This window comes from Macrobrachium rosenbergii, chromosome 25, assembly GCF_040412425.1.
Source record: "Macrobrachium rosenbergii isolate ZJJX-2024 chromosome 25, ASM4041242v1, whole genome shotgun sequence".
In the NCBI taxonomy this organism is placed as follows: domain Eukaryota; kingdom Metazoa; phylum Arthropoda; class Malacostraca; order Decapoda; family Palaemonidae; genus Macrobrachium; species Macrobrachium rosenbergii.
Genome location: NC_089765.1, coordinates 20,058,002 through 20,068,820, shown reverse-complemented (window position 1 = coordinate 20,068,820; position 10,819 = coordinate 20,058,002). Strand labels below are relative to the sequence as shown.

The window sequence follows — 10,819 nt, the reverse complement described above, 5'->3', positions numbered from 1 at the left end:
TTATATATATAATGAAATACTTATCTGATATCCATTCAGTCCAAATTGACCTCATTTCTATGTGGCGATTTCAATGTTATTGTATTTATTTTTTAGTCCTGTTTCCCATTTTGAGTGATGTTTACCTTACCTTTTACAGAACGACTTTGTCAAAACACCAAAAATATTTATTTTGTTGGTTATATCTAAAAAATTATCATTTTATATATAATATATAATATATTTTTATTTAAAATAATGCAACCATATGGTCAGTGTAATTATTTTTATAACTACGTTATGTTTTACTGTAAGTTTAACGTCAACTTTAAACAGCTAGTCCTGATGACTCTTTTACCAGACAATAGTAGCACAATATCTTTAAAACCAATCATTTTTATCTTTTTTTAATCTCTAATAATACCTTTTAAACACAAAAACAAATTTTAATTTACGTAATTAACTATTTTAAGGATTTTAGGTAATTGAAATATTTATTTATTTAAAATTTTGAAGCATTGACAATAGTTATAAGTCTAATACAAGCCGTTGTCAAATAGTTGCCATGTTATTTTTATATTTTTTATTTATTTTATCAATTATATGTATATTTAGCTAAAAAAATTTAGAATTAAATGAAATAAGAATGTATTCTTAAAGTATTTATTATATTAATTTTGTAAAATGTCTCATATATTACGCAAAATCGAAGAGTTAATCTTCGCGTAAACAAAAAAGTTGTCAGTTACTATTTTATTGTTTTATTTTTTTATTTTAGTAACTTGAACTGACAATAGATGGCGCTAGAGGTACTGTTTAGTACTCCAAAATTGGCTAATCGTATGTAATAATTCACTGTTCATCTTCAGTATACGTCATGTACAGGTAAGTACGCATGAAAGGTTAGTAATACATATGGTAGATTGAGGCCGTATGTAAACTTAACCAGTAAAAAAAAATGAATCGTAAAGAAGAAAGGTTCTCCCAGACTAGGCTGTTGGCCTGTAAGTTAGTCTGTTAGGCTATAGACTACAAAGGTCCCATACCCTAACCTATCCCTTGAGTGTCAAGGCAACTTCAATGCAATATTTCATGTTGTTTAAAGTGTTATACAGTGCTATGTTAATGATGCGTAGCTTGTCTCTGGCCTATAGCCTAAGACTCATATCCTAGTTTTTTTAATTTATAAGCTAGGTCAGTAACTTGAATTGACAATAGGTAGGTGTCGCTAGAAGTACTTTTCTGTACTCCAGAATTGGTAATTCTATCCATTAGCTCCGCGCCTGTTTTTACCTTTCCAATTGGTTTTTTCTACACTTTTAGGGGTTCTGATACTGGCAGTACATCTGTTTGTTGTCGGCCAAATGGAATGTCCCTTCGCCGTGTTTAGTACTGGCCCGTGAAGGGTTGGGTACCCATACGTTAACAAGTTATTGCACTTGCTGGATGGGATATGAACCGTTCGAAACAGACGTATATACCCGTGCTCTGTCTGGTGAAGATCGCGTATGGAAACCCCTTGTTGGATGGACTTCAGGGGTTAATTACAGGTTAATTACACTCGAGCACCAAAAATGAAAGGTAAATTCATAATTAGCAACCAAAAATCTGTAGAAAAAGTCAAGTTATAGTGCTGTCGGCAACACGGAGCTAGCAATATTTCGTGCTTTTTAATGTGTCATACAATGTTTAACAGTGATAATCTTTGTTAATGTTCTGTAGCTTGGCTCTGGCCAGTAGCCTAAGACTTATAGGCTATGTCGAGGTGTGGCAGTGACTGTATTCCATTCTTAGGTTAGGCTATCCCTCTGATGGTAGGTACTTGAGTTTTTACGTAGGTGGTGAATGGTTTCAGTTTAATGAAGGTAGCAGGAATGGAGAATAATAATAATATCTATTAATACTTAGAAGAGTGTCAAAGTGTGTGGCTGTGGTGTTGGGGAGGGAGAAAAGTATGTTTAATGACATAAGTTTTGCTCAAACCAGGGGCAGTAATGCTCTGTGGATCCATAGTAGTGTTAATGGTAGGCTTTTGACTAATTTTGAATAACTGAACCTTAGTTATGGGTTATGATAAAATATATGGCATGGTAGCCTGGGTGAACTTAGCCTAATGGAACGGCATCATTATTTTGAATAGGCAAAACACAGTTATCCCATCTCAGAATTGAATCATGCAGGCGATGATGTTCATTACCAAGAATAGTTCACAACGTGCATACGTGTTCGTCCTTACAACTTTGTTGCTGTGGTGCAGGTAAATATGGGAACAGGGTGAGAATATGGAGATAGGGAAGTTAAGTTCATATAGACTATACAGAGATAGGGAAGTTAAGTTCATATAGGCTATACAGAGATAGGGAAGTTAAGTTCATATGTGCACTACTGAAGACTGCCTGTTACATGAAATTATGCACAGTAATACCAAAATGACTGTACAGTCTAAGGTAAGGAACTGCCTCCTTTTTAGGGATTTTTTGGGCAAGTAATAGTGTAGGCTTTTAAAATATTCTAGATTTATGTAAGAATTTTATTTTCCAAATGGTACTTATGAACAACACATACAATCTAATTCTAGTTTGATTCAAAAGCTGTCTTGTTGAATTTGTTTTTTTAAATGAATCTTGCCTCCCTATTATTATAGCTGTATTTCCCGTCAGGTGGGCGGGAGGACAATAGAGTGTGAAAAGTAAAAAATTAATTGGATTGTTTAGTTTGAACTGTTCATTCACCTATCCTTTTCTGGTGGTTTGACCGCCTATAGTTTTCCATTTAGTTTTTTCTCTGTCGTCGGCCTGCGAGGATGCATTGGAGAGTGTTTACTTGATTTCGTTGATCAGATTGTTATCAGAATTTGGTTTGTTTTTTTTTTGTGTTTTATATTTGTCATTAAATAGATCTTCCCAAGAGGAGAAAGACAAGTTGTTTCCAGGTTTTACTCTTCAGTTTACGACGGTCACAACCAATGTGTTAAATGTAGGAACAACAATTACTAGGTCAGTGTATTGGTAGGTCAGATGGAATAATGAATATTTATTTAAAGCTGGCACTGAACAGATTTGACTTAGTGGCTAAATTGCTCCATCAGAAAGTTTCTTCTAAAAGTTCTTCCTCTTTTCTACCCCTCTTTATGAGAAAGAGGAGAGTGATGTCTTATGATACTACACAGTTGCCGTTTATTGGAAATGCCTATAGCAGCAGTACTAGATGAGTAGTGAGTGAGATCGTTTCTGCTCTTCTGCAAATTTTTTGGATGCTTAGATAGAGCAGTTTTCAGACTCCCTTGGGGAGTCCAGGGAGTCCGCTCACGCCTTCACTAAGGCGTTGCAGCAGCCACTTCTGCAGTTAGTGCAAGTGTCAAGGTTCCTCCCAGGAAGGACAGTAAGCATCCTAGAAATCCAGCTCCTGATAGCATGATGCATCAAGCTCCCCTGTCCCTAGCAGAAGGGGTTTTTTCAATGGAATGCAAAAAAAGTCTACCCTTAATCCCAGAAGGGAGTGGACTGATGCACTGTATCAAAGACAGTAAGCAGTATATACTGTAGAGCTTTGTGCTCTGCTAAGAAAGCTTTCCTGCATCTGTACCTCTGTGAATAACATCAGTAAATTCTTACTTTACTTACACTACGACAGACATTTTTCAGTCCCAGCCATTAAAGGGTATTGATCCATGTTACCTGCTATATTCCTAAGTCTCCAAATTAACCCCTTGGCTAGAATTTGAATGTGGTGCTTAAGTATTTAAGCATGCCTCCATTTGAGCTCGTGAGTACAACCTCCCTTAAGGATTTGACAGTGAATACTCTGTTTTTGTTAGCCTTGGCTTTACTACCCAATGAGCAGTCCTTTCTTTTCTACCCCTTTTCAGGGCCAAGAATTATTTTAAGTCTCATCCTCTGCCTTGCACTTTCATGATCCCCAGTTTGTCCTCTTTGATGCCAGTTGGGGAAGAAAACTTCCCTGTGTCCAGTCAGAGTTCTCTCTGTGTATTTGCAAAGGACTAAGGAAACCAGGTGAAACGTCAACAACCTTTTTTGCAGCCCTGGGAAACCTGACTTACCCGTATCAAAGAATGGTATGTCTTGTTTGTTCAAGGCTCTTGTCAAAGAAGCACACACAAATCTAAACTCAACTCTTTTACCATCAGCATAAAGTAAGATTCCCCGATGTGTGAGCGGTAGCGACCACTTCTTTCTCTGGAGAAAGTTGTCAATGCAGCGCAGTGGAGGCGTAACCTTGTGTTTGCCTCACAGTATCTGTGAGATGTGGAAATCCAATATGAATTGTGCAGAGCTCTTTCGCCCTTCATTATGGCAGGGGAACTCATATCCTGAACAATTAGGGTAGCTCTACTCTAACCTTTCCTACTTAGGTAGGAAGTTGTCAAATTTTGTATGAAGGTACTTATGTTGTATGAGGCGAGAGCTTTCATTCTTTTACCGTCATTGCTCAACTGCCCTAGGCACAAGGCCTTGTGTCCCATTACATCAGATTGTGAGTGGTATCCCTAGCAAGGAACCTCCAGCATTGTTCAGAGGTCTTGCTACCTAATGAATTAGTCCTCACTTGGCATGGGTACCAGCAGATGGATGCTAATCATTAGGTAAGTAGTGTCTTATTCCTGGTGGAATTTTATAGTTTTCTTTATTAAATTTGTCTTCACACCTTTCCCACCTCCTTTGCTCAATGTGGGAATCAGCTATCATAATAGAGAGATAAGATTATTTCAAAAAGAGAAACTTTTACAATAGAATTTATTTTTTAAACACACACCTCTCATTATGTATTACCCCCCACCTCCCCACTCATGTGGACAGAAGAAAAACTTATTGGAAAACTATAGATGCTCAAACCACCCGAAAGGGATGGGTGAATAGACGGTTCAAACTAAACGATCCTATTAATTTTTTACTTGTCACACACTATCGTCCTCCTGCCGGATGCAGGAAATACTGCTATCATAATAGGTGAATATTTAAAAAATAAATTTTATTATAAAGATTTCTATTTTTGAATTATAGAAACCCTCTTCATTTATATACAAGTATTTTTTGGCACCAAGGAATACTCCATGTAAAAAATATTTACTTAAAAATTACCAATTTATATAAATTTTCATTTTGACCCTGATTCATTAATGATAGCACCCAATAAAAATTAAGTTAAATCAAGAACCTTATGTCCAAAGTCTGCACAAATTGAGAACCACTGGAGGTAATTTAATACTGAAATTCTTTTACAGATATATTGGAGTTACTCTGCAAATATACTGCAATCAACAAACACTGAAGTAAAGGGCAGCTATAGCTCATTTATTTGGAATAAATTGCATCTGTACATGGGCTTTGTGAAGCGCAGTCATCAGATCCACCACAAATGGAAGCTGTTATTTGTAAAAGTTCAATTTTTTAATGTAGTGGTTTAAATATTTTGCTTTAAAAGTTTTACAAAAATTATGATTATTTTATAGGTAGGTTGTGTTGTACTTTTAAGATCTATAGTAGGTTTTTATTGTTTTCAGTAATTTTCTTGAAGTATATACTGTATATGATTAAAAGTAGTTCATTACTTCATGGCTATCAGTATAGCTAGGAATATTTTTGTGAAATAAGCTTAGGTCTTATAGAGAGATGAACTAGCTTCCATTATAGTAGGGACTTAGGATAAGCTTATCATATACTCCTCATATCCTGAGTCCATAGTTTTTTCCAGGTGTTGAATTATAGTATATCACTTAATTTATTGCATTGCAATATTACTTAGTGTTGGTACTTATACCTCAGGACTTTGGTTACTTACAGGCTTTGGTACTGGAGGGATATCACAGCTTGAAATATTTGCATTTACATTCTAGGAAAGGAGGTACAGGTATTTCAGAATTAGTTTATTGGTTATTTCAGTTTTATATATGTAACTTACCAAGTAATTACATTGCTCACAGTTTCACTCGCCGGCAGCTTAAAATTTTGAAATTCATGGTTAGCACTAGTTTGCTAGTGTAGGTGACTTGACCCCACCTACTTTCAGGGTAAAAGAGGAACAACTCGGCAGAGAGCTCAGTTTGTTTCTGCAGGCTTTCGACTGAAGTTCAACTATGAACAGTCAGCTTGGTTTTGAAATTTTGGCTCTTTTTCCTTTGGATGAATCTTCTATTTGGTAAAGTATTGATTATTTTGGTAGCCTTCAGCATTTGTATTTATGATATTTTCCTTGCAAGAGCTTTTGTCACAGATTAAAGACATTTTTTCTTATAGATTTGAAGCTTTTCAATTATTGTTGACTTGTTAGCCTTGATGATATTTCGGACTCAAGTTCAACTAGCTTCCACTATTGCAGCAAAGGCTGCAATACGAGACTTACAAAAGCTACTTATGACTCTCATACTTTGTGCACAGACTGTAGGGGCAAGTATGTTCCATTGATTTAACTTGCGAAGAATGCAAAGATTGGGATGCTAAAAAAATGGAAGGTTTTGGGGTCTCATTTAGCTAAACTGGATATAGACAGGAAGAGGAAGGCAGCCTCTAGAGCCAATAGTAAGACTGTAGATAGCCTTTCTGTGGAGGATATTCCTGTATTATCTGTGCTGGTTCCCACTTTGTCCCCTTTCCTAGCCCTCCAACTATTCCACCTTCTCCTCTACCCGTCTCCCTGGGCCCGTTTTGAGCCTCTTCTTTCAACTTTGCTATGAGACCTTACTAGGAAGACCCTTTTTCTTGTGGCCCTAGAAATGGCTAAGAGGGTCAGTGAGCTGCATGCTCTCAACAGGAGAGTCAGATTTTCCCAAGGGGATGCCATGTTTTAATTCACCCTTGGCTTTTTATCCAAAAACGAGACTCCATCCAAACCCCGGCCTCGCTCCTTCATTACTAAAAGCCCAACAAATATCCTGGGCCCAGAAGATGAGGAAAGAGTTCTTTGCCCAGTTGGAGCACTGAAGTATTATCTACATAGAGCAGAGAAGATTCAAGGTCCTATGAAGTCCTATGAGTAACCTGTGTGCTCAGTTAAAACCCGTCTTGTTCCTTGTCTAAGAATGCCTTGTCATTCTTCTTGAGGGATCTTATCACTGAAGCCCATTCTCAAATTGGAGAGGATGTCTTGCCGCTTTTCAAAGCTAAGCCTCACGAAATCACAGCAATCACCACTCTGTTAGCCTTCAAGCATAATTTATCCGTATCTTCTATTCTACAAGCAACTTATTGGAGGTGTAAGTCAGTCTTTGCGACTTATTATCTACGTGATGTTGAAACGGTGTTCAATAAGTGCAGTACCTTGGGTCCATTGTTGGTGGCTGGCATGGTTTTGGGGGACGAAGTGTAGGAAGCATTCCTTCCTTCCTTATTCTCTTCACCTTGACCTAAGATGTCAAATCTTAGGGGAGCCTGGGGGTATTGTATGCCTGGAGTGCCCACCAGTCTTATTTTTAGTGAGCGGGTGGTGGTTTTTTATTATGTGGTGTAGGTGACGTTGTTTTTTGTCTGGTTGATTGTTTTATGGTACTGCGCCCAGGGAAGGGGGAACTATCTGTATATGCATCGTTAGCCATTGGAATTGTCCTCTGCTGCAAAGCTCCCACTGATGCAGAGGTGCTCCAGAGTTATACCACCACACCCAGCACGATTAAGGTGATCGCCAACCAGAGGCAGCATCTAGCTGCAGTATCTCTCTTACCAGGTAAGGAACAACAAGCATTGTATCAATGCTAGCAATTTTCAATTCACTAATTCATTATCATCCCCAATTTTTTGGGGTGTAGAAACTGTCCATGTATTCCACCTCATTTCAATTTTGGATTCAGCAATGTAATTACTTGGTAAGTTATATACTGTATATATAAAAATGACATTATTATGATAAAGTAAAGTTTTATATATACTTGCCAAGTAATTACAAATTGGAACCCTCCCTCCTCCCCTCACATCGGCATAAGGGCACAATCAAATTGAGTTTTCTGCTGAGTTGTTCCTCTTTTACCCTGAAAATGGGTGGGTTCAAGTCACCTAAACTAGCAAACTAGCACTACCCAAGAATTTCAAAATTTTAAGCTGCCAGCTAGTGAAACTACAAGCAATGTAATTACTTTAGTATATACAGTGTAAAAATTTATTTTATAAAAAAGTATCATACCTGTAAAAATGAAGTTAAATCAAGTACCTTATGTATGTAATGTGTGCAAATCGAAAATTTGACTGGTTTCTGGAGGTAAATTTGGTTCTGAATTTCTTTTACAGATATATTGATGTTACTCTGGAAATACACTGCAATCAACAAACACTGAATGACCTGCATCTGTACATGAGGCTTTGTGAAGCAGAAACATTGGATCCACTACAATGGAAGCTTTTATTTGTAAAAGTTTATTTTGATTAGGTTAATTGTTTCAGTTTTGGCTTCAAAAGGTTCACAAAAATTCTGATTGCCTCACAAGAAGGTTGTATTGTAATTTTATATATTTTTCTTGAAGTGAATTTTTTTATTAAAGTTAGCGTATTACTTAGGAAAAATAGATATGAATGATTTTTTGGAATATCTTTGTGGTAGTCAGTATAGCTAAGAATATTTTTGTGAAATAAAGCCTAAGTTTTAAAGGTAGATAAACTGGCTTCTATCTTAGCAGGGACTTAGGATAAGCTTCTCATATACTGTACTCCTCATGTCCTTAATCCATAGCTTTTTTTAGTTAATACAATAGTCACTTAATTTAGAATTGAATTCCTAGTAGCTATAGGTCTTACGTCATTGCAATATTATCTAAGTGTTGTTACATATACCTGAGGACTTGGGTTATGTATAGGCTACAAAAGGGAAGTCACAGCCTGAAGCATTTATATCTATATTCTAAGATAGGAGGTATTTCAGAATTAGTTTAATGTTATTTTAGTTTCTTTGAGAAAAGGAAAACTTGCCATAATTGTTAATGATCCAGCGATATCATATGTATACAAAGTTTGACCTGATAATAATGTACTTGCTAAATTTAGCATAAGTTATTGCATTCTGTATTGTTAAGTATCTTATGAAGAGCATTACTACCATGGGATCTCTGCATATTTCAAGACACTGCTGGCATATGAAGGTTCCAAATTGAAAGTGTTACTTCAAGAATAGCATTGTAGAATTTTGATAAGTAAACTCCAAAATCCAAAGCATTACTTTAAGGGGAGGGTGTCACTGCTGACTTTGGTATTTTAGCTAAGTGAATTATTCATTGTTCAAATTGAATTGAATCCTATGAGGATAATTAGGTTTTAAGAAAATATTTTAAGCGAATAAGTCAACAAGTAAACTCAATTCAAAGTGTTGTTTTAAATGGAGTTAAGTATTGTTAATAATTGGTATCATAAGTGTATGGATAACTAATTTCAAGGATATTTTTGGTATGAGTGAATAAGCAAACTTAATTATGAGAAGGGTTTGTTCATCTTAATGCCTAATTGAGATGTAGACTTTCTTGAAGGATTTGTATTGTCTTGAGATCTATTCAGCTTTTTTTTTTACCAGAGCACTAAATATTTTCCAGAGTTTTGTGAAAGGGCAATTAATTTGTTTGTTTAATTTGTAACAATTAGGATATTAGCTTTTTAATTAACTGCTATTATTAAGCAAGATATCTCTTCTGTTAAGGTCTTCATGAAGGGAATGATTTTTCATTGGGTAAATTCAAGTGCATTGAAGAAGTGGAACAGCAAAGTTGAAAGAGATGCAGGGAAGTGATTTAGAGTAAAGGGAAGATATTGATTGTTCCTAGATTTTTGTTATAGGCATACTTTATCAAAAAATGACTGTGTGAAGCCATGTAAGTGGTGATGTGAAGTATAGGTCACTGTAGAGCATCACTGAAATTTTGAATAGTCAAAAGTGAGATTTTAAAGGAAGAGCTTAGTCTTGACTTGGGAACAAAGTCATGTCAATCAGTGTTTGTAGTTACATTTTGTTAAGGACATTTTCTAGATGCCTTTGGCTTTGCAAACATGAATGACTTGAAAAATTCACTTTGAGAGTTTAAGAATTTGTATTGCCACAGTGTCTTGACATATGAATTTTTCCTTACTTTTGTAGGGTAAGGCATAAATCATACATTTTTAGTGTTACCATGTTTTTTGCATTTCCCATCGAATTTCAGTAACATGAAAAAGTCAAGATTCAGTTAACTGTAGTTGATGAAGATTTAATTTTAAAATTTGAATATGGTAATGTAAGGGGAAAAATAATGTAATTTTAAACTGTGAATTGACTCTGTTGTAAAAAGTCTTCTGTATTTCCACTTTTTGCTCAGTTCTCACAAAATCCCTTAACTTTAATTGACTTTGAAAATAAGTAGGTCTTTTTAGTCGGCTCATGGCACCAAAAATAATTTTATAAAATTGTAACATTTTGCCACCATTCAGTTTTAAGCACATACACAGTGTACTGTAATGTAGTTTGGAGATGTTTACAGTAAGAGGCTGTGAGCTGTACAAATTGTCCGTGGTTGAAATCTTCAGTAGTCTGAAGCGGAGATAATTTATTTCAGAGTTGGTTAGCTGTGGAAACACAGGGTTAAGAGATGTATACCAGAATTAGCATGAATAGTCTAGAAATTGTTTGTGCTTCCAAAACCCTCATGCCCTTCCATTACTACTGGATTTTCTTTTTTGTGAAATGAAAGATGCACACTACCCATTCAGTTGCATTCACACACACACACACACATTCTCTCTGAGTCATCCTCATTTTCGTTTTTCCATTCATGAAGTTTCAATCCATTAAGTATCATTCAGTAGAGTACATGAGAACAAACCCTTTGGGCCTGCTCAGTGGTCTGGATAAGCTGTTCATTTATTGATGATAATAGTAA

The 10,819-nt window shown here is 35.9% G+C and overlaps 1 long non-coding RNA gene across 1 annotated transcript; it reads left to right on the top strand.

Annotated features, from left to right (window-relative positions):
• Nucleotides 1-760: 760 nt before the first annotated feature.
• On the top strand, nucleotides 761-10,819 carry LOC136852436 (uncharacterized). The gene is made up of 4 exons (XR_010857136.1): nucleotides 761-864; nucleotides 5,222-5,371; nucleotides 5,781-5,841; nucleotides 8,214-10,819. It is a non-coding gene; the product is annotated as an uncharacterized lncRNA (long non-coding RNA).